Here is a 26,194-nt window from a genome sequence, read left to right on the forward strand (position 1 = left end):
GACTAGATTCAGTTAAGGGACCTGTGGCAGTTTGATATTATTAATAAATTCCAAAAAGAGATATTGAGTATGCTTGTAGACTGGTCTGTTCCTCTGGGCATGATACCCTTTGATTGATGTAAATTCAAAGGCTTTACATTTACTTGATTAAATCAAGATTAGGGCTTTGATTAGACTGTGTCATTAGCGTGACTCAGTTTAGTCTCTGCCCCCTTTATGGGCTATATAAATGGATACTCAATCAAGAACACAGAAGCAGATACAAGAGAAAAGAGAAAAAGCTCCATAGATATGGAAAAAGAATTTGATCCTGCAGCTGGGGGAGAGATAATCCATTTACCTGATAGTTTGCAGCTGAAGAGACCAGAGCCCTGAGCAGGTGCACAGGCCTGGGAAGAACCAAGTCCTCTAGCCTATAGTTGATATCAGAAGAAGCTGGGCCCACGGAGCCTTACGAAGAGGAAGGCTTGCAATATTGCCTGCCATCTTGTTTCAACATGTGGCAACAGACTTAGGTGAAGAACTAACCTTGAGGTGAACTCTTTAGGGCCTTACAACTGTAAGCTTTTACTCCAAACAAATACCCTTTATAATAACCAACAGATTTCTGGTACTTTGCATCAGCACCCCTTTGGCTGACTAATACAGGACCTTTTCGATTAGATCACTTTTGATGAGACCACTTCAGTTAAGAGAGTTTGATTAGATTGTGTGACCCAGGGTGGATCATAATCCTTTCCTAGAGTCCTATATAAACTGAGGACAGAGAAAGAGAGCACACCATTTTACCCTCCTATGTGAGAGAGGACACAAGGATCACCTGCAGAGAAATCCTGAGAGGCTGAGAAAGACGCTGGAATCAACGAAGCACCTGAAGCCGAAGCAACAAAGCCGGGAGAAGGGAGAGATGAGCCATATGCCTGATTGCCCACAGCTGAGTTCTGGGAGAAAGTAAGCCTGGAGGAGGAAGCAGGAACTGGCTGCCATTGTGTCTTGCCCTATGGCAGGAGTCCAGGATCACCAGCAGCTAACTTTTGGTGAGATGAGACAGCATGTCTGATTATGCCTTGATTTGGACAATTTCATAGCCTCATAACTATAACATTTTACCTTAATAAATTCCCTTTATAAAAGCCAACCCATTTTTGGTACTTTTCACTGACAGGCCTTAGCAAACTAAAACATCAGTCTGACTATCTATCTATCTCTATTTTTGTAAACATTCAAGAGTAGATTGTATACATCATGCTTCTTGAGCACTTAATACTTCCATGTTCATTTCCTAAGAACAAGGATTCCCAATTATGTAATCATATTAAACAGTTATTGCATTGACAATGTTTAATATTGATATAAAGCATACAGTATATCTCCAATGTTTAAAATTGTGCCAATAATGTTCTTTTGGGCATTTTATCCTCCATTATTACATCCAATCCAGGATCATGTATTGCATTTAATTTTCATTGACTTCCTTTAGTCTCTCTTCCTTTTTTTTCTCAATTATGTTAACATGTATACCACTTAATATTTACCCTCTCAACCACTCCCACCATAAAATTCAGTTCCATTAAACACATTCATAATATTGTGCTACCATCACCACCATCCATTACCAAAACTTTTCCATCACCAAACAGAAACCCTGCATGCATTATGGTTTTTTGTTTTTTGTTTTTTAGGAGGTACTGGGGAATGAACCCAGGACCTTGGACATGGGAAGGAGGTGCTCAACCACTTGAGCTACATCCACTTCCCTCATTATACTTTAATTCTCCATTCCTCCTCCCTTTAACCCTTGATAAACCATACTCTAATTTCTGTCTCTATGAATTGGTATGTTCTAATTATTTCATATAAGTGGAATCATGCAATATCTGTCCTTTTGTGTCTGACTTATTTCACTCTACATATCTTTGAGTTTTATCCATGTTGTTGCATGCATCAGAATACATTGCTTTTTATAGCTGAATAATATTCCCTTTATATACCACGTTTTGTTTATCCATTCATCTGTTGATGGACACTTGGATTGCTTTCACGATTTGGCTACTGTGAATAATGTCACTGTGAACATCAGTATACAAATATCTGTTCAAGTCTCTGCTTTCAATTTTTTTGTGTATATACTTCCAAGTGGGATTGCCAGGTCATATGATAGTTTGATGTTTAATTTTTTGAGGAACTGCTAAATAGTTTTCAATAGCAGTTGTGGAAAACAATTTTACATTTCCTCTAATAAAATATCAAGGTTTCTATTTCTCTGCATCCTCTCCAGCACTTGTCATTTTCCATTTTTCATTTTTAAAAAAATAATAGCCACTCTAGTGGGTGCAGAGTGGTATTTCTTTAGTGACTAATAATGCTGAACATCTTTTCATGTGGTTTTTGGCCATTTGAATATATTTTTTGAAGACATGTCTATATGAGTCCTATCTGAACCATTTTTTTTAGTTGGGTCATTTATCTTTTTGTTGTTGAGTTGTAGTAGTTCCTTCTATATTCTGAATATTAAACTCTTATCAGATATACAGTTTTCAAATATTTTATTCCACCTATAGGTTTTCACTTTCTTGATAATGTCAATAGATGCACAGAAGTTTTGAATTTGTTGAAGTCTAATTTATCAATTTTTTCTTTTATATCTTTGCTTTTACTATAAAGTCATCTTTGCTCTTTTGACCCTTTTTAAGGTTCACTCATAATATCCCTTTAATTAACTCAAAGTAACAGAGGAAGAACTTTTATTATATCTGCAAAATCTTTTCACCTTTTCCGTATTACTATATGACGTAACTTAATCATAACTATGTGATTATATTGAATACCATTGATGGTACACTTTGGAAGGATTTATGCTTTATTAATATGTATCAAAAAATTTTACTAATTAAAAAAATTGAGTCATTCAGTTCTTTAACTTTTAACCATCATCTAAGGTAGAGTTTGAGAATAATCTGAAAATAGTAATAAAGACAATGAAAAAAGAAGTACAAAATTCCAACAAAATATATAATAGGACACACAGAAAAGGATTATCAAAATCTAGGAAATGAATAATCTCAAAATGGATCAGAACAAAAGCCACTTATTCCCTTAGTCACAAAGGAAAACATTTCTTACCAAATTTTCAGTTAAAAGGAACTGAGACTTGAAATCAGATCTCCACTCTAGATCTTTTTTATTGTTATATATATGTGTGTGTGTGTGTATGCCTAATTTAAGTGTATAATAAAAACATGAAGTTCTGGTTTCAGGATGTGCGTTCTGTTGTTGTCAACATCAATTTGTAATTTTTATAAAGCCCTGAATTTGAGACTCTTTCCAGGAACTCTACCTACATTCTGTAAATCACAAACAGAAAAGGATGAAGGAAGGGAGTGGCTCTTATAAAAGGAAGTCATGTTCCTTGAAGAGAAGCAAAGAAAGAGTTTGATGGAAGACACGATAAACAGTGCCAAATCTATGGGGAGCTAAAAGACAACGGCTATTGATTAATTATTATAAAACCCTTCTCAGAAGCCACTTTCTTCTCTTTTTAAATCAAATGTGGATCTAGATGTTAACACAATATTTCAGAAGCTGTGGCATCTGTTCCGAGTATTGAGAACAACCATGCCCTCCACACCCTTCAGTGGCCCCAGTCAACTGTGCCTAATATGTAATCTCAGAACAAGTCTCCCAGGTGACCCCACCAAAAGCCCCTCTACTCTTCTCAAGAGACCACCAGGCCTTTTCTCCAAAAAGGAAACAGATTGAACAAAAGAGACTTTAATAGCCTGGAGTGCAGGAAATCTAAAATTCAGTCAGTCAAAAGTACACAGTAATATAGTCTCAGGTTTCCCTGGATGGGGGAAGCTGCTGAGGCTAAAGTAATCAAGTGGCTCCCAGGTGAGAGGATGAAAGCACTGAAGCGACCCATGTAGCATAACTGTCTCATGGCATAAAACTGGTATCTTTGACCTTCCTAGTCGGATTCTATAACCTCAGGTCCTCTAGATTAGAAAACAGAAGTTAATAATTCCGTGGCTCAACTCTACTATTCTGTGTCACTTTGAACAAGATACTTGACCTTTCTGCTTCATATTTTTGCTCCTCTATAAAATGATAATAATAACATCTGCCCCCTACTTCTCAGCAATTTTGTTATTGCTGACTATCCTGAATTCCCGCCATGTGCCAACGAGTGCATAATACTGCTCTCTGGAGTTTGTCTGCATGTGAGCTAATATGCTCAGGATGTGTACATCAAAGCTTTTAAATAATTATTCACATACATTGAGTTTATATTGCAAGAGTCATGTCGTAACAATTCAGTCCTGAGCACAACAGTATATAAACACCTTGCACACACAGAGAAATGATTGCTGAACATTAAACACTGCGTTTTGTTTTTATTTCGGTTCTTTGTATTAAACTGGTTATCCTAAGGAATACTTACGGCAAGAAAGAGACTTGAAGAAAAATCTGTCTCTTGTGTGGCATGGATTAGTGTTCTACAAGAGCATAAATTATGGAAGGTTTGGAATAAAGGGAGGAAATATCTTAAGTGGAAGGTGGGATGCGAATCCTGGTGTGTTTAATATCATGAGAAATGGAAATGGTGTTGCCTAACCTAAAGGTTTGAAACCTTTTAGAGAAGCGGAATCCTACTTCCAAATTAGATCTGATAATCCAATACATTAAATAGATGTAAAAAAAAAAAAGGAATATTTCTGTTTACAGCCAGGGAAAGAGGATCTTCAATCTACTCTAGAACATCAGGTCTATACTACCTCAACAAAGAGCCCTGAGAGTTCCATTACATCTCTGTATGAAAAACAGACCTAAATATTTAGAATCATAAATCAGATTGTCCAGAATCAACCAAGTACTTTATCTCTTCTCCATCTCTTCTTGGAAAATACCTATGTGTAGATAAGAGTAGACTTTTATGTATCTGTTGTATTCTCTGAAATATGTTGTGACTTCATGCTGGCAATTGACACACATCAGATCTCTTTTATCCCCAAAATCACTTCTAGTGTTTTATACCAAAAATATTGGTTATGAAATATACGATGGAAAATGGACTTTAATCAGATCATATGTATAGTGGTTTGGAGTTTTATATCCCAGAAAAACATGTTCTTAAACTTAGTCCATTCCTGTCGATATTGACCCATTATAAAGAAGATCTCTTCAAGATGTTACTTCAGTTAAGATGTTGCCCAAATGAATCAGGTTGGTTTTTAATCCATATTATTGGAATCCTTTATAAGCAGAGTGAAAGTCAAACCGAGAATAAAAGCCAGAGGGAGCAGCCAGATGCTGAACATCAGTGGAACCCAGAAGGGAAGGGAGAAGCCAGGAAAGGCCACCATATGTGTTGCCAAGTGACAGAAAAGCCAAGGACCAAGGATCATTGGCAGCCAGCCCCAAAATACCACAGTTCTGGGAGAAAGCATCACTTTGAAGACACCTTGATTTTGGACTTCGCCTAACCGCAAACCATGAGCCAATAAATTCCCATTGTTTAAGCCAACTCATTTCCTTTGGCAACCAGGACACTGAAACAATATATTAAGATAAAATCACAGAACCCTTAGAAGAGGACAGAATCTTGGTGACCACCTGGGTAAATGCATTCATTATACAGGTGAAACTGACGCCAAGAACAATGAAGAAAATTCACATCTCTACAGTTCCAGACCAGCCATCTTTTCACTAAGGCATTTACCCTTTCAGAATTCATTTCTTATAATCCCCAGTTTTTTAACACAGAGATTCATATCTGGAAAATTTTGTGAGTTAAATTTTACTGGAGGAGGGCCAGAACCTCGGCAAATTCAAAGTAAACCTGGAATGCTCTTCCAGTGATTTTCATTAAACATCTGACATTTATCTTATGGAGGTGAGTTTATCTTACCACAATTCTTCATTGCAGTCATGGGAAAATAGCAGCACTTACCATGTGAAGGTAAATATTATGGCAAGATAAATATTAACTTTTGAAAGAAACCCACTCTAGCTGGTTAAAAATCACAAATGGCATCGGTTGTTTAAGGTTTATACTTTCATAATGTCTCTTTGGACAATAGAGTTTCCTGAACTAAATCCATTTTTTCTCAGATATTTAATATTGGGGTAAATGTATTAGGTAATCTACTCAGTACAAAAGAATTTCCTAAGTAACATCCAACAGTGTGTGGTACAGCAGGGATTCATTCACAGATATTTGACCTCTCACTACACAGCTACACTTCTCTTCACACTGGGCTCAACTTCTGTGCCTACAAGGATTTGAATCTGAGATAGGTGAAAATCCCTCCTGATTCAACCCCGACTCAGCAGCATTTAAATCATCCAGAGAATTCCAGTTTCAGTCAGTAGATGACTTGGAAATGACCACAAATCACCATACACTGTTTGCTCCTCTCTGCAGCTAAGGGTGAGCACTCATCCTACAAGTTAATTATTGACCTGCTCCTCCTCCCTCTCCATGCCCTGGAGGAAAAACATGGAGGAAAGTCATGCTCTGCTTTATGCATGAGCTGGAGAAGCCTACTAACTATCTGGAGAAATGTTTTGCAAGGCACTGACTTGTATAATAAAGATTGTTTCCCTCTTGCTTTTCTCCAAAAAGAGTAGCTCATCATATCTTCCAGTTACAACTTTACAAAATGACCCGTGGCATGACAAAAAGCTTACATCAAGGTTTTGGAAACAAAGGAATCCTCCAATGACAAACATGCCCAGATAAATTGCTGTTTTCCTTCTCCGTACTTAGGGGAGGCCTCCCACAGCACAGCCACAAGGGAGCTACAGGAAATGATTATGGCAAATGGGAGATGCAAGTTGTCAGCTACGTGAAGAGGCAGAAATTGGCTTACAATGCATTCAAGAGTTTTTGACAGTGTTTTGGGATGTGTGTGTGTGCGCCCACACACATTCATCTGGATGTACTTAGGGAGCAAACAGTTGATGGAAAACATTACCAACAGAAATGAGAAAACCAGGTGGCTTGTATCCCTCATTTCTCTGAGCTAACTGGAAGGTCAAAAATTAAAATGATCAACCAAAGAAAAAAATGCATTGTATTTAAAGCATATTCATATTCTTAAATGAATATACAAAGCTTATCCAAATAGTTTGCAGTACTGTAGACCCACTTGGGACCATGAGAGGAAATTCACTTATTCTTGGGATGATCCCATAGATTAAAATAATTTTGGAACAGCTCTTTCAAAATTCCATCTGGAAACAGACTCATTCCTTTCACTATCCACTGTGGCATAGCTCTTTTCCTTTGAGGGCAGGTTTTATTGTTTAGATATGAACAATATTCGCTTACAATCAATTCTTATAATCAGATAATTAATAGAAGAGGGTAAGAGTGTTATTGGCAAACAATGGTAAGTGACTATAAATTAATGAGTAGGTATCTTAGAAAACAATGAAGCGTATTCTTAAAAAAATTGCACACAATCTCCAAAGGAAATTCAACTTGAGAAAATTTTTGAGCAATGGCAGAATTCCTGGAATCAGTACATAGCTTGCCAAAGAGCTTACTTTTTAAAAGTCAACACTCAGATGCTGAAAAAAATTCTGCCTGTTTATTTAAAAGAAAATAGGTCCATAGCTTCACAGATTTACCTTATGCAATTTGAATTAAGTACAGACCAAAGTAATGACAATTTTACAGACTCTTGAAAGAAATCACTTCACAGAAAGGCCTGCGGCTATCATGTTGTAAAATCTATTGTTTATGTAGAGTATTGAAAAGAAATCTAGCTACATATAAGAAATGCAAAGGAAGTAAAGCACTGATCCCAGAGGCCAGGCTGCTAGAAAATGAGAAAGATATGAGACATGAGTCTCCAGAGATAAATGAGTCCGGGAGGGTTCACTTCTGTTACAAACTGCAAATCGGGTCTGCTGTGAGGTAGTTTCGGGTTTGGAATTTAGGGTTCCCCAAGTGTTCTATTTCAAAGAATGAACCATCTATGATGACGAATGGTTGAGGGTACCACATCAAATAATATCTTTATGTGCTGTGCATGGTTGGGCTTTAAATCACTCTTTCTTGGAGAGAAAAACAAAATGACAAATTTTAATTCAAATGCCACAGGAAATGTTTAAGTGGTAATACTAATAAAAATAAAGGAGGCATAAAAGAAAAGAAGAGAAACACTTGCATGGTAGTTTAGGTGTGTGGTAACCACGGTGCCCTTGGGTACTAAGAATTCTGTTAAGGAAAGAACTTTGTCAAGTTTAGGATTGTGAACTCATACAAAATATTAACACTTTGTTATTGAGTCTTCTGTTCCATTGATAAAACAAACTCTTGCTTTTGGTGGAAGTAGTTCAAATTTAAACTTTAAGAGACAAAGATTATCTAGGCATCAGTAGTTCTTAGCAATAAAATGGTGTTGCTAACAGTAGCTTGACTGGGTGAATATTAACTTGGCATATTCAAGGTGTAGGAAGAAGTATGCTTGCCAGCCTAGGGAGTGTTAGTTATCTAGAATTTAATCCAGAACATGTACAAAGTAGTTTTTAAAACATACCTGAGTTTTCCCATTTAATTCAGTGGGTCAACAGAACTGAATGATTTGATAATCCCTTAACTTTATTGATCTGCAACCTTTCTTTCTTCATTAGATGCAGTTATGCAGGTTTATTTGCTGTTTGATAATAAAAGTCATGAAGTATGGTTTATTGGTCTTTGTGCTTAAAATATACTAGTAAATCGGATTTATTTAAAATATTCTAGGAAATATTGAATAGGTGAAAATAAAATGATAAAAGAGGCTATGCTAGTTTTTAAAAAATCATCTCTTCTCCTAAAGAAATCAGACTTCTCTTCTGAAATCTTCCCAGTAGGAACTATGGAAAACTGACAAGGAACTGCTGGTTGGATTTTCTTGCTGCTAAAACATATGTTGTTATGTCATGTCCTAAACAGAAAACTGAAGCATCCCTTTCAAATTCTCAGCACCACTGACACTTCCAACAAGTGCTTTCGTATTGGTTTTGGTCTTATCTGTTTCTAACAGACAGCCTCATGCCTTGGAAATTTGACCTGAAATAAAAATTCAGCCCCAAGTATCTGCTGTCAATTGCGCAGAAAATAGGAGATGACAGCAAAGTCACTTCTGCATGCTGAATTAGATCTCTTCTCAACATCTTCTAATGTCATTATTAGCACTCAAATACACTGTGTCAAAATGTGTCTGTGTAGGGAGATGGACCAGGCAACATCAAGTTTCCCACCTAGTCAATTTGACAAGCTGTTTTTAATATATACCTCTGCATAGGGAATTATTTAGGAAAGGCACCTGTCCGGTCACAGTGATTTATAGATGAAGGCAGTCAAAATAGACATATAGTATGGATAGAGAGTCAGCTTTTATAACCCAGCTCCAATTAGCTACTTCCAAATTTAAGGCAAAGCAATTGTTAATCTGGCTTTATGGAATCTATAATCCAAAGAAGCCCACTGAACTTAAAAATTCTCTGAATTCAGTGGCTCACAAATAATAATTGCTTTTGATTCAGGATCTTTCAGGATGGCTCCATCAAAGATGGAGTTTCTATCTCCCATATGAATTGATTCCATGTATATAGAATTATGCTAAGATAATGAGACTCATTTCATAATTAGTCAGCCTCCTTGCTTAATTACAGGCATACTGCATAAACGATGATTCGTGAATGAACCTTGAATTTTCACTAAACTCCCCCACCCCATCCCCAAAGAGCTACTTCAAAGATGTTGATGAAATTAACTTAATGAAATTACCTGACAACTTATGTATGACACAGCACAGTTTCCATACAAGATGACAAAATTTGTTCTCATGGCTTCAGAGAGAAAATCTAGGAGAGATGGATGTGAACATCAACTCCAACAGACTAAAATGCAATATGAAATGGAATATTTTTGCAGTTTCTGAGTCTTAGAAATATAAAATATTTTATTTTTAAGATAGCGTGAGTTTCCCATTGCACAAGATAATCAATTTTTTAGATGTTCAAGAGGGATTTGAATTTCAGCAATGGTTATAGAAATTGAGCTCAAATGTCCCTTTCTCCCTTGTATATCTATGATTCAAATATTTTTTGACTGAAAATAAATTGAGGCCACTTCTAGTCAAGCAAAGTGAGTGGTCCACTTCCAAAATCCTAGGAATTGCATTATGGAATTACGATAATTAAGAACTATATGACTTGCAGGTGAGCTGATCATATAACTTTAAGCTTGCTGTTTACCAAGTGCTAGAAATAACAAAACCAGCACCTAAGGTCTACTTCCCACACTGTCTCCAATACTCTCAGCAATGGTTTCTTACCTTTTGTCTACTCTTTTTGGCTTGTGCATGCCACTGGATCTGACGTGTAGTATCTGCTACTAAGAACTGACCTTAGCTTCTATTCTTGATTACAGTTTGAGCTTACTCCTTGAATTATGTCTCCTTCTGACTGCCTTAGCTAAATACACTAATAAATCCATTCTAGTAGGCCAAAAGTGACCCCAGGAGAATCCATAGAGAGAAAGTACCTCTCCTGGGCACCCATGAACAGAACTGGGCATCAGAGTAAGAAATTATATATTCTATATTTATGCAAGATATGGTTTAGCAAAAATGTGCTTAAAGATATACAAAGAATTTTAAAATGATGGCAATGATCAAAGACCATATATACTATTTATCTGTGACCTAAGCCATACAGAAACTTTCCCTTCTCCCCCCCACAAGCTGGCTCCCTTGTCAGCCTGCTTGATGTCTGCTCACTGTGTCTGCTTTTTGTGTCTGCTTGTTGTGTTCACTAATCTTTAGGAGTCACCAGGAACCAAACCGGGACCTCATGTGGGAGACAGGTGCCCAATCCCTTGAGCCACATCCACTCCCTGTTTGTTGTGTCTGCTCGTTGTCTGTTTGTTGCATCGTCTCATTGTGTCAGTTTGTTGCATCTGCTTGTCTTCTTTAGGAGGCACTGGGAACAGAACTCGGGACCTCCCATGTGTGAGGTGGACACCCAACTGCTTGAGCCACATCTGCTCCCCAATACAGACATTATTAGGATTATCAGCATCACCCTTTAAAATGCCCCACCCTCCTCTGATTCCCCCTTACTCCAATACTCTACCTAAACATTCACACACACATACCACACACACAGGTGCATATACACACTCACACTATTTTGTAAATATCCTACATTCCAAAAGATTTTATCTGCCATAAAAATGCAGCAGTTCCTCACATAGCATGAGATTGTCAGAATAAGCCTCCTGATTGCACCCTTACCCAGACATATGTTGAGAAAGGCCAGGTGATGGCAGTTAAGTCAGTCCTTCATGAAATTCTCAAAAAAATTCAACTATCATCGGTCCAGTTATCTAGGTATGTTCTAGAAGCTGATCTGAACACATCTGTGGAAGGTAGTTTCTATATCTTCTACTGGGGAAAACAAAATCTCTCTGGCAGAATCTACTTATCAAATGGGTATTGGAAGAAAATAACCATTTATCCACTGTTTATTTTGTGCCATCAATGTCCAGGGAATATTTACACATTCTCTGTAATTTCATCTCACTATACCCTATAAGGTAGGTATTATCATCCCCATCACAATAGGTAAAATATAATTCATGAACATCTCCTCCATTGTTCCTCTCTCTGCTAACCCCCTTCTCCCTGCCCCTCACAACACTGACGTGTTCTAGATAGTTTACTCTCCCCTATCATAGGAGAGTGGGCTTAGGCCAATTCAGTACAAGGAAACAATTGAGTAGACATGGCCAATGCAGTTTGCCAGTTCTGCTATGACAAATACACACAATGGGTGGACTTGAACAAAAGCAATTTAACATCCCAGATTTTGGAGGCAGAAATGCAACATAAACGTGGTGGTAGGGCTTGCTTTCTTCAAGAGTTCTTAGCATTTCCAGGGCTTGCTTTCTCCATCACATGGCCACCTCTTTCTCCTTGTGTCTCTCTTCTGATTTCTGCTACTTCTGGCTTCTTCTGACTGAGGGCATCTGAATTTCGTTTATTTGGACTCCAGTCATATGGGTTAAGACATACCCTGACTCAAAGTGGCCTCATCTAAATAGGATCTTTAAAGATCCTATTCACAAATGAGTCCACACCTTAACTGATAATGACATCTGCAAAGGCCCTATTTGTAAATGAATTCACACCCACAGGACTGGAGGTTAGTACCTGAGCCTGTCGTTTGTGGGGACATTATTCCATCCCGAATACTAACTAAGGGTAAAACCTGATGTTGGACCAGTAAACTGTAGTTCCCAAATGTTTCTCAAAAGGGTAGTCTGAGACACAATTTGGAAGTTTAGTAGCAGCAGAAAAAAATGGAGTATAGAAATAAAGATAAAGAGTTGCAGGTCAGAATGGCTGAAATAATCACTGGTCCAGCCAGACACTAAAAATGAAGTCACCTAGAGCAGAGCTGTGGCCATAGCCCTCACTTGTTTGGATTTTTTCTGAAGGGATTGAAGTGTGACAAACAGACCCCACTCAGCCTTAAATAATCACTTCCTCTCTTCCTATGGCCCAGGCATTTAGCTACTATATCCTTGGTGATATAGCGTCCTCTTGTATCTGCCTCTAACAATATTTACCTCACTACATTGTAATGGAACTGCAATGTCTAACTTTAGAGCTCCTCTTTACGTGGACTGTGACTTCTACTACTCCAATCACAGCCCTGAAGATTGTATGACAACCATTCATTGAATATTTGTTGAATGAAAGAATGTATATATGAATGAATCTTGGAGTCACTCTGTACACAAGTGCAATGTACTCTGATGGCTGCTGAATAATATAATTCTTTCATTATTAGATAAGCAGTCACCTTAACATTTAACATTACTGAAATTAAAATATATTGTATATGTGCACATGTACATGTATTTGTGTCTTCCCTGCCCTCGACTAGCACACACAAACTGTTACTAAAACAATTGTACACCTTCTAATGGATGCTGTCTTAAAATCAAGAAAATATAGAAGATATTTTTATGAGGAAAGGGAGACTTTTAGAAGAATGAAGCCTTAATCTGAAGAACTACTTTTTTTTACAGGTTTTGTCCTTTGGCCTGTACCAGTCAGGTATATATTACCTGAGCTCTTCCAAATCCCACTGCCCTCACCATATGCCCAAAGCCAAACAGCACTGCCAGAGAAAGGAAAAATGGCTTTTGTACCCTGCCCCTCAAGCATGCTCCAGGGAGTCTCCTCTTACAACATGCATCTCGTAAACAGCAGGTAACAAACAATGCAAAACTGTCAAAAAGTAGACCATTGGTGGAAGGTCAATGCACAATGACTAAACAGAAAATATTCAGATACCACATCTGAGTTCCCAGTCCCTTACCTGTGCTGCTTTCAGGACAATTAAACTTTTCTTCCTGCATAATAACTACATTGTTAATATGTCTCATCTCCTTTTCTAAGCTGGTTTTCTTAAAGGCTGGGACCATGCCTAATTCACTTTTGAAGCATTGACAGGTAATGATTTTTAGAGTAGGTAATGATTTTTGCTTATTACATACAAACACTACGTATAGGTTTGCATATTTTTTTCACTTAATAAACTTTCACATAGCCTTGCCTTATCCTTGTTTTTTGGTTGAAGAAACTAAGATGTAGAAGAACTAAGTATCTTGCCACAAGTGGCAAAGTAACTAAGTGATGAATTAAAAATGCAAACTTAAGTTTGACTGAGTCAACAGCCAACATTAAGAGCAGGGGTTTAATTCAAGTTCATATTGTGCAGACACATTCAGGCCTCGTGAAATATAAGGTACTAGGGCTATTATATTGTATAAGCATCTTTTAATATGGTTAACATAAGACTCAAGTCAAAACATTATATGAAGTAATAAAATATGCAGCATTATCATTATGAACTAGAATTGAATTCCAAACTTTGCCTTTATCTATGCCAATAACCCATTTAGAGATAGGTGAAACCTTCAAGAGAAGAGAGAACAATTCTTGTGATTTTTGCAGATGGGAATGTGCATGCTCCCAGTCAAGTAGTTAGTGAAAAAGGCATCCAGGCAAAATTTTACCTCCATAGCTCAATAAAAATTCCTATGACAACCCACATACTTTAACACCCAGCTCTAGTTGTTATTCATTTTGCATTACAAATTATCAGAAAAATTAGCAGTGTAAAACAACATCCATTTACTAGCTCACAATACTTTAAGCCAGAAGCCTAGTATGTCATGCCTGGGTTCTCTCCTCCGGGTGTCAAGGCTGGGATCAGCATGTCAGCTCGGCTGAGTTCTTGTCTGGACACTGTGAGGAAGAATTCATTTCCAAATTCATTCAGGGTGTTGGCAGCATTCAATTCCTTATGGATGGAGAACTGAGGTCCCCATTTTCTTGATGACTGTCAGCCAGGGGCACTCTTAGCAATAGCGGCTGCCTGCATTCCATCACATCCACTTTCCTCATGTTGAAATCCCTCTCTGAATTCTTCTGCTACCAGCCAGAGAAAACTTTCAGCTATTAAAGGGCTCATGTCATCATGTCAGGCCTCTCTGGATAAATTTCCCTATTCTAAATCGCCTAACTTTAATTACATCTACAAAATCCTTTTGCGGCAGTACCCAAGCTAGAAGTTTGATTTAATAACAGGAGGAATGCATATGCTAGGGGCCAGCAAGCTCCAGAAGCCATATGAGAATTCTGTCTACCACACCAGACATGATCCTGTAGTTATCTGTTGTAAGATTTTCTGAGCTCTCCTGTATTCCTGTGCCTATCACCCATCTTATCATTCTTCAACCCTGGGTTTGTACAATAATGATATTATTATGATATAATATAATAATATTTTGATAGCAAACATTTTTAAAGCACTGCCAAGAGCTGCTAAAAGCTATATAAAAACTATTCTCACAATAACTCTGTGAGATGGTATCTTGGTTTGCTAGGCTGCTATGACAAATAGCATGATGAGTTGGCTTAAACAGTGAGCATTCATTTTCTCATGGCTTTGATGCTGAAAGCCCAAAATTGAGCAGCAGCAAGGTTATGCTTCCAAAATCTGTAGTGTTCTGGTGCTAGCTTGCCACAATCACTGGATGTCCATGGCTTGCATCTCTGCTTCCTGTCATTCGAAAATTTCTCTTTCCTTGTGTCTGTTCTTCCAGTTTGTGCTGGCTTGTGTCTTCTGACTCTTCCCTGTGGTCTTAGCTGACTGACTGTGTGCTCATTTCTTCTGGTTAGAAAGGACTCCAGTAAAACAGATCAAGGCCTACGCTGAACCAACTGGGCCACAACCTAACTAAAAATAACATCTTCAGGGAAGCAGACGTGGCCCAGTGGTTAGGGCGTCCACCTACCACATGGGAGGTCTGCGGTTCAAACCCTGGGCCTCCGTGACCTGTGCGGAGCTGGCCCATGCCAGCGCTGATGCGCGCAAGGAGTGCCATGCCACACAGGGGTGTCCCCCTCATAGGGGGGCCCTACACGCAAGGAGTGCTCGCTGTAAGAAGAGCCGCCCAGCGCAAAAGAAAGTGCAGCCTGCCCAAGAATGGTGCTGCACACACAGGGAGCTGACACAAGATGACACAACAAAAAGAAACACAGATTCCCAGTGCTGCTGATAAGGATAGAAGCATCACAGAAGAACACACGGCGAATGGACACAGAGAGCAGACAACAGGGGGAGGGGGGGAATAAATAAAAATAAATAAATAACATCTTCAAAAGGCCTTAATTATATACGGGTTCATGCCAACAGGAATGTGGTTGAGATGAAAAACATACCATTTGTTAGGGTACAGAATTCAACTTAGTACAGATGAGTACCATTACTCCATTTTACATAGCAGGAAGCCAAGCTTATAGAAGTGTGTCTACAGAACAAGTGAGTGGCATGATCTACTACAAATCCAGGTCTGAGCACTCTACTCCAAGCCCTCTCCTAGCCTCTCTTCTGTGACTACTGATCTCTGCTAGAGAAAGCTACACAGCTTTCTTGTTATGCAGCCACTATATTTATCCTATCCAAATCTCAGCAGAAACTAGATCTTCCTTCCTTCAATATGTCCAAAAAATTGCTACCAGAATTGCTTTTTAAATTATACACCTAAAGCATAGGGATGAAAATGAAACTTATCTAATTTGCCTTTACAAAGTTTTGACTTTTGAACCTTGAAGATGTTTCACATACTCAATGAAATAATACTAAATTTAAAAAGCCAAAAAAGAAAATCCTAAAATTTAAAACAAACAAAAGCAAGGTAAACTGCACAAAATGTATATTAAATAGACTACATGGCCATGCAGGGAAAAAGGCAAAATCTAATTCAAGTATGCTTTGGATTCAGTACCCTACCTGTACAACTTTATGGGATAATTTTAAGGACAAAAATAACTGCAGATAAATCTTGGACTTTGCTTAGGTTTGTGTTTGATAGGATAGTGGGATAGTAATTCTAAACCTATTTTATAAGTATGATAAGATAGAGAAAACTCAGAAATATACTAATATTTTGGGGAGAAGTAGGAGAAAGGAGATACAAATGTGCGATTTGGGAAATGAAAACTCTCTTATTTTTATTTGAATTGGTAGTCTTAGTATAAATTCATTATTTTATCTTTTAATACATTTCCTTGATTGGTCTGCTGAGTGAACTAAGAAGCAATGACAACACAGAACAATGAGTACCACTAATGCATAGATCTTGGTTTCTAAACACCATTGTCTAGGATTGGGATGGAAAAGTACATGATGAGTCTGTAACATCATCTTCAGTTATAAAGCAAAGAAATACTCAAAGACTGATGAGGACATGTAAAAAAAATAATAAACAGCACAAAGCCAGCTTGAAGAGGTTTCAACTGGCCTAACTGGGATAAATTGAGCATCAAATCATAATAATGATGATGATGGCAATGGATTATACTCACTGAATAAAAAATAATCATAAGTCCATTGGGATACATCATAAAGGTGGAAGGGGATGTTAAAGCTGTTCTTTATATTAAAATGTTAGCTAATAAATATAGAAAGAATATAGGATTAGAAAATCAACATTTTGCAACCATAGAAGTCAATAATTAGCAACAGATTCTAGAGAGGAGATCATCAATGGATGTTATAATCATCATGTGAAAGGTTTTGAGGGAATAGGATATTCAGAAAGAATTACTCCCACAGTTTACTCACAGGTCATAAAGGTAAAGCATACTTTTACTATAGAAAATTCTGGTGAACATTGCCTTAATCAAATAATCAAACCTAATGTAAACAATAATGGGAAAACTGGCATTATGCACTCCTGTTGAAAGCAATGGGAAGCATACAACATCATCAACATACTATTCTTGACCCAAAAATATTTAATCTGAATATTAAAACAAAAAACACGATCAGATAAATCCAAATTTGTGGACATTCTACAAGACAATAGACTTTGACACTTCAGAAATATCAACTTTGAAAGATCAGAAGAAGTTGAAAACTGATGAAAAGAGACTAAAGAGGTATAACAAGTAACAAAAAGTACAGTCATAAAGGATATTTTGGGGACAGTTTTTGAAAAATAAAATGTATACTGTTTACTTAGATAATACTATTTTTTGACTGAGTTAATTATATTGTGGATATATATCTAAGGGTACATGTGTTTCATTTTACTATTCTTTCAACATTTTTGTCCATTTAAAATTTTTCAAAGGAAAGCTCGTAGAAAAAAATCTTAAAAATCTAACAATGACAAATCTGGGCACCAATTTAGAGAAATGAGCATTCATACCATGTAGTAATACTGGTATCATAAATTAGCACAACATAGAAATAATATTTGATAATATTTGATAAATTCTATTTCTAGGCATATAAGCTAGGGAAAATCTCTCACAATTACATAAGGAGATATGCACAAAAATGTTCACTGCAGCATTCTTTTTTTACCTTTTATGTAGAAATAATTATATATCTATAGGAAGTTCTAAAGAAATCTACATGGAGTTTGCCTGCACTTTTCACTCAGCTTCTCCCAATGTTAACTTCTTACATGAATATAGTGCAATATCAATAGCAAGAACTTGATATTGATACAATCCAGAGAGCTTATTCAGATTTCTCCTGTTTTACATGCATACATCTGTGTGTATGACTATAATATACTTTTAGCATGTTTATAAAGTAGAGCTTCATATAGTTACCACTACAATCAAAATACAAAGCTGCCATGTTGCCACAAGCTTCCCTCATGGTACCCCTAAATAATCCCATCCAACTACCCGCTTCATTCTCAATCCCTGGAAACTACTAATATGACATCTATATCAATAATTTTGTTATTTCAAGAATGTTATATAAAAAGAGTCATATCATAGATAACCTTCTGATATATGTTTTTTCACTCGGCATAATTTCCTGGAGATTCATCCAGGTTGTTTTAGACACCAATAATCCACTCCTTTTTTTGTTGAGTAGTATTCCATGGTAGGGATGAGCTACAGTTTGCCTAATAATTTATCTACTGAAGGACATTTGGGCAGTGTCCAGTTTGGGGCTATTGTGAATTAAACTGCTATGAACATTTGTATACAAGTTTCTGCCCAAACATGTTTTCATTTATCTGGGATAAATACCCAAGAATACAATTTCTGGGTCATACCGCAAGCTAATTTTAGTTTTAAAAGAAACTGAAAAGCTATTTCACAAAGTGGCTGTAAATTTTACATTCCCACCAATAATGTATGAATGATCCAGTTTCTATGCAGTCTCACTGATAGTGGTATTATCACACTTTTTTTTATTTTAGCCATTCTAATAACCATTTAGTGATCTTTCATTATAGTTGTAAATTTGCGTTTCCCTAATGGCTAGTGATGTTACACTATTTTTTATTTTAGGAGGTACTAGGGATTGAGCCCAGGACCTTACACATGCAAAGCAGGCACTCAACCACCGAGCTATACCTGCTCTGCTAGACACCTTTTCATGCACTATTTGCCATCTGTATATCCTCTTCAGTAAAATGTTTCTTCATGTCTTTTGCCCATTTTTAATTGGACTTTTTGTTATATAATATTGTGTTTTGACAGTTCTTTATGTATTCTAGATTCAAATTTGGCAAGTTTTGTGTTTTTTTTTTTTGAGTCACCAGGAACCAGGGATTGAACCCAAGACATCATATGGGGGAAGTCAGGACTCAACCACTGAGCCCCAATGGCTTTCCTGAGTTGGTTTTACCATTTGTTTTGCCTATTTTTTGTTTTTATTTTTTCAGGAGGCACAGAGAACTGAACCCAGAACCTCCCATGTGGGAGGCAGGCACTCAACGGCTTGAGCCACATCTGCTCCCCAAGTTCTTTTTTTAAAAGTGAACAACTGGAAATACCCCTGCTTATAAGAAACAATAGAAAAACTGTGGTATGTTCACACAATGGGATATATATAAATGATATGAAAGAACTAAGATGACATATACCTACAGGAAAAAAAACATAAAATGCAGGTGGTGGAATGATACACATTAATTTTTTAAAATAAAAAAAATCTATATCACTTACAGATATACTTACAGAATTCATAGAACAGTATGAATTCATGCCTAGGACTGATTAAATACAACACTCAGGAAAAAAGCTACCTTTGGAAAGGGAGAAATTAGAATGCAATCAAAGAGAAATACATCAGAGGATTAGATATCATCTGCAGAGTTTTATTTTCTGAAACAATTCCTGAAGCAAAATATTTGACAAAATATATTAGGATTTGTTCAAGCTGGGTGGTATATATCCTTTATATTAGAAGCATGTTTGTCTGTGTCTGTCTTTTCTATTAGACTGGTAGTAATATTTTTTCTTTATTTTTAATTTGACCACCCCCCCCTCAAAATGTGTGTGTATATATGCTCATGTGTGTGTAAGTAGGTACTGTCTCTGTATTCATTTTATTGAATAAAAAGACCTTTGTGAAATTTTACATCATAAGCAACCAAAACTATTTTCTCAACACTTGTATTGTTTTTCATGTTCTGGCTCTGCTTTTTCACACAAGAATCATTATCTCAGAAGATTCTCTAAATTTTTTAGCATTTTATAACAACATCTCATCCATTCAGATGGTCTACAATTGGAAATAAATATGGTATTTTCTGTCTCTTTACCATATCTTTTTACTGAACAGAAAATAGTGCCTTTCCCAACAAATCTCCACCTGTTAGCCCAGAAGCCACTGCACCTTCTGGAAACCAGATGCCTCCTCCACTCACAAAGAGAGGGCATATTCTTTTACTCAACAAGTATTTCTCAAGTGCCAATATATTTTAGGTACTCAGGAGAATACAGAGAGATGATACAGTCCATGACTGTTAAAGAGGAGGTTGGACTTCAAAGTCAAAGGGCCACAGTTCCAACACTAGCTCCACTTCCTACTGTGTGTCCTCAAGTAGCACTGACAATGATAACCACGGAGCAAGTTCACACTGTGCAGAGGGTCTGTGTAACATGCATTCTTGCCCACTACCCTATAGGCCATCACTTGCTCCTATTATCAGTTGTGTAACTATTAAAAGCAGTTCAAAGTAAGAAATTATGTATTTTATGAATTTATATTCTTCATAGAAAGCAACAAAGTCTCTGGAATATAGTGAGTACTTAAAAGTTTGTTGACTGAACCAGTAGTCAATTTATGAAGTAAGAACAGTAAATGCTGAAGAAATTCAGAGAAAAGTTTGCTCTGCCTGGGGTAAGGGAGGTCAGTGAAGGCCTCATGTAAGTGACTGGATCTTAAAGTATGAATAGGACTGAGACAGACAGAAGGGAGGGAAGGGATAAAAAACTTCTCCAGGGAAGGGACAGAGACTGTGTCTGGTTCACTGTGGGCCACTAACTTAAGCATAGTGCCTGAACTTAAATAGGTATTTTATAAATTGGTTATATGAATGAATGATTTCTCTGTGTAGGGAATATTGTTACTAAAAAGAAACCAGGACTGACTACAGCAAGTACTAAGAGAAAGTCAGATTGAGATATTCTGCTGGTTCGAGTTGACCCTTTTATTCAAAGTCATTTTCTAGTTACATCATCAGCTGGTACTTGGTAGTAATCCCTCGGCGCCAGGGAGGCTCATCCCTGGGAGTCACGCCCCACACCGGAGGGAAGGCAACACATTTACATGCTGAGTTTGGCTTTGAGACTGGCCACATTTGAGCAACATGGAGACTCTCAGGAGGTAACTCTTAGGCACCCTGCAGCTCTAGGATATCTCAGTCTATATATAATACCAGGAATTAAAAATGCTTTTTGACCTGAATAAAGGGGGAAATGGAAAGAACAAATGAGTTTTTATGGCTATGAGTCTCCAAAAAGAGCCAGGAGGTTGTCAGAGGGGTTGCCCTTATGCACACCTGAGCAGAGTCCCAGAGACAGATAAAGTAGATACAACCCCAGGTATTGGTTCTTCTGAGGGCTACAGAGATCCACAGGTTCTATGGTCATGGCAGATGGAGTTTGGCCCTACTTTGGAGTTGGTGTTTCTGTGTAATGGAGCTGGTCTCATATATGATCTTTGTCCACAAGTCTCTCCTGTTACTTTTACCAGAACTGTAGTTGGGGCTGGAGTTTAATGTATACCCAGGGGACTTGAATCTCTGGACTGACCATGTGATAGCCAGGCCCTGAGCCTCAACAGACTTGCAACTCCTACACTCTGGTTTATTGGACTTACCCCACTCAGCTAACATGGAGGTGAAGAAGCTCAACCACCACACCAGAGAGCCAAGAGTGCCTACAACTGAAAGCAGGAGAATTGCATCCAGCATCCATGTGGAGTCTAAGCCCCCTCTTGATATAGATGTGGAGTGGACACAACCATTCTAAGGTCCACAGGATGGAGGAATAGAGTATGGATTAGAGTGGACTTAATGATATTCTATTCATGAACTATTGTGATTAGTAATTGAAGAAAATGTGACATTGATGTGGAGAAAGTGGCCATGGTGATTGCTGGGGTTAGGGAGTGGGAGGAAGAGATGTGATGTGGGGGCATTTTCGGGACTTGGAGTTGTCCTGGGTGGTGCTGCAGGGACAGTTACCAGACATTGTATGTCCTCCCATGGCCCACTGGATGAACTGTGGGAGAGTGTGGGCTATGAGTTGGCCCATTGACCATGAGGTGCAGTGGTGCTCAGAGATGTATTCATCGAATGCAATGAATGTCTCATGATGATTGAGGAGGTTGGTATTATGGGGGGAGGAATGGAGTGAGGGGGTTGGGGGGTATATGGGGACCTCATATTTTTTGAATGTAACATTAAAAAAAGAAAGACAAAAAAAAAAAAAAAAGAAAGTCAGGTAACTAGAGGAAGCAGTCAGATGATCAGATAAGCAGGCAGGGAGTGATATAATCATCCAGGGAAAAGAGCAGCAGTTGCTTTGGAGTCTTGGATTTCAAATTGTGTATGGGAACTGGAGAGTCATCTCAGGTTTGTGTACTAGGGTGTTAAATGAGAAATTGGAAAAGGGGTCTGGAAACAAAGACATTTGTGTGGCATAAGGAGATGAGGAATGTACTGAGTGGCAGCAGAGAGACTAGAAAGGAAGAAATATTCCAAGGGAGGGTCAATAGCTCAGTGACTGGATAGAGAGGATGAGGGGGAAAGTCTAACAAGACTCTGATGATTTAAACCTGGGATACTGAGAGAGGAGCAATGCCCCAGAATTGATTGTGGTGATACATGGGGAGACATAATATATTCATTTTTGCCTGTTGCATCTGAACTGTTGATGACACCTAGGGTATTTGTTGATTTAGTCAGCAGATATTTTTTTCAAGTGCCAATATGCTTTGAACATCCAGGAGAACATAGCGAAATGATTCAGTCAATGTATACCCTTAACGTTCACAGAAAAAAATATTTTCAATCACTGAAAATAATTGATCACTAAAGGGTAAAGGTAGAAAAGTAAAAAGAATAGTATTTCCAACAGCATTATTTGAACTATCCCACCATAGTTCTATTACCCCACATCCTTTGCCAAAAACATTAACAAAAATGCCAAATAAAAGACCAGGAGTAAAGTTTCCCTACTAGTGTTGGTTTTTCTTTGCATTGCTCTATGCAGGACCGTGGCATGACTCCAATAATTACATGGTAAAAGAAGTTCTGTTAATAAAATGCAGGCAAAGCCTTCGCTGAAAGTTAGGTGGGAGTTGTCCTAAAAAAAACTCACTTAAATTTTCCCTCTCTCATCTAGGATAAGAGTCCATAGGCTTCTCTGCCTAAGAGGATCAATGGGTGCTTTTGCTGTAAATTTAAGTTTCTAGCCTTAGGCCAAAAAGTATACTAAAAGGACGGGAAAGATGAGAGAAGGGGATGCAAGAGGAATAATGAGGTAAACTTGGATGTAAGTCCTACAAAGTTTGGACCCTAAGATTTGTCAAGCTATCATTTAGACTTCTCTGGCCCACTCTCTGGAAAGTCAGTCCTCCCTACCAAACAGAGCCAGAGCTTCCCAGCTTGTTTGTCATGTACCACAGCAAATAGGTCATAAGTGTGGCAAGATCCCAGCAGCCCCCAGTGTAGTCAGGCAGGGCCTAGAATGGACAAAAGAGAAGGGGGGCAGGCAGCTGTACCTGTAGTATCATTTTCTGGGTACCTTGCCATGAAAGCCTGAGGTGTACCTGACTAGGAAAAAAAACAAAACAGAAACAAAACAAAATATCTCTGAAATGTGCCCAGTTTCACCAAGTTACTCTAAAGCTCTTCAACAAAATGGCCTCCCTTTACCATCTTTAACTAAATGAATTATTTTATACATGGTATATGTAATACCACCAGTATTCCAAGGCCAAATAAAAAGGATGAGCCAAACACCTTTCTCTCAGTGGAAAGATGGTGATTGGAAAACTTCTCAGACAGAGAAGAGCAGGAAGAGAATATGCCTCACATATGAAATGCAGTTAGTTAACATTTCCCTTTTCCACATGTGTGTATTTAAGATAGCCTCTTTAATCTTATATAAATGATCTTTTAAGGTTTAATTTCCCTTCTCTTGTTTAAATATGTATCAAACTCTACAATGGACTTACCATAAAAATAAATCAAGCTACATAATGTCAGAAAATAACACCTTATGCATATGAAATTCCAGTGCCATGGAAATAGTAATATAACCCTCAATGTGATGCCTGTTTTATCAGCCCAGTGAGATTTAAATCCATAACCTTCTTTCACTTGAAACATTCAGAACCATTCTGAATAAATACTGAAGTAATAGGCAAAGATTATAATCTGTTCTGACTATGGGTGAATCATCTAAATTCTCTGAGCCTTAGTTTCCACATCTGTGAAATAGGGAAAATATATGTCTGAGTGGGCTGTTGGGAGGAGGGTAGGCAGGAGGGGTTAAATACAGCAATGCAAATATAATTCCTACTTGAAGGACTTGCTGCACTCAAAAATCGTAGCATTAAAAATTAATTTTTAAAAATCCTCTTGATCTATTAACTTATTTTATCTGAATAAGTGGAGAATTAGAATTTAATTTCAAAATGCCCTCATATTTTAAAACTTAGCAAAACATTTATTATGAAATATTCCACTTTTCTTTGGGAGTTCAGTAAATGAGACAAGAACTTATGACCATCTTTGATGAAACTCTCATTGATGATTACTGAAGTTCCCATGAATGTCAGAACAGAATATATCTCTACTGTGAAATAAATGGCCACTGAAGGTAGCTGGACTTCAGCCTTCACAGGAAGTGGGTTTTTGTTTATTTGGTTGGTTGGTTGGTTGGTTTCTGGATTTGTATAGAGTTTTGTCTACAATCACGGATGTGAATTTGCTGCAGAGGAAGCAGAAGTAAATCACCACAAAGAACCTTAATGGGAAGCGTAAGTGTTAGCAACACTATGTGATCTATATCTCCGAAAAACAAATTAACACCACATACTTTCAGGACATACAGACAGAGATCAATGAAAAGATGTTCTTGCAAATGGAATATTGAAAGGCAAGCAATTGTACACTTCTGCCTTCAGCATCGTTCCAATGAATAGCAAGTTTCAATATAGCAGAGGCAGCTTTTTCTTTCTTTCTTCCCTTGACTTAGAAATAGTTCAACTTTCACATATCACAAAACCTCTCGAAAGAAAAAAAACACAAAAAAGCACACCATTAGGAACTGTACCTATAAATGCAGAAATGAAATTGAATTTGTCTATAGCTGATCTGTTTCAAAATGGAAGGGAACCCTTACTCTCAATCTGAAGCACTCCTTCCCACTGTACTTTGTGTACGTATATCTCTGTGGGAGGAAAAATGTTCCAACACCTGGGTGTCATATATTCTCTCTCTCTCTCTCACACACACACACACACACACACACACACACACACACACTAGTAGTTTCTGTTCTGGGTGGTAGCTGCAGTTCCATCTGCAGACAAATGAGATGTGTTGCTGGGCCAGAGTGGAATGATGGGGGGTGAGAGACGTGAGAGAAGGAAGGAGGCTTATGCTTCATGTACTATTTTTTTTAAATCCCCTCATGCTACGAAGAGGGCTAATTCATGCCTCAAATCAGCTCATTATATGTATTTGTATTTTTCCTGTCATTTGAAGAAACATTATGCAATTTAGAAAATTCATAGGGATGTTATTTTTTTTTTTTTATCAGAATGCAATGCTTCACCCCATGCCTGCTTTCTCAACGAAAAATAAGGTCTCCTCACAGCAGTTTCTGGATATGCTGCAGGTGCAGCAACTGAATATAAGAAAATCTGGATATTAAGAAAAGTCTTCAGAAATGAATAGGTATAGTGACAGGGACATTTTTTCCAACAGTGAAAGATATATCTCTGGCCTGGTTTATTGGCTTATTTTATTAGCAAAAATCTGTGTTCCTGTGAAATGAAAGTTTTTAAACTGTCATCCAATTAGCTTCTAAAGAAAAAAGAAAACCTCTATTGGATAAATTGATAAGTCACACTTTTCTAAAAATCCAAATTGCCTTTTGATTGGATTTCTGGTAATTGCTATTGGGTAATCAAAAGCTTTCAGCACATTTTTCCTCTTGTCAAATGCAAAACAAAACCACTGAATGAAAGCAGCCATTACAAGTAGCATGAGATTTCTTTTTTAAAAAAGCAGTTATAATTAAAGGGTTTGTAGCTGCTGCCATTTTGCTTGGGT

The sequence above is a fragment of the Dasypus novemcinctus genome, chromosome 9 (assembly GCF_030445035.2).
Source record: "Dasypus novemcinctus isolate mDasNov1 chromosome 9, mDasNov1.1.hap2, whole genome shotgun sequence".
NCBI lineage: Eukaryota > Metazoa > Chordata > Mammalia > Cingulata > Dasypodidae > Dasypus > Dasypus novemcinctus.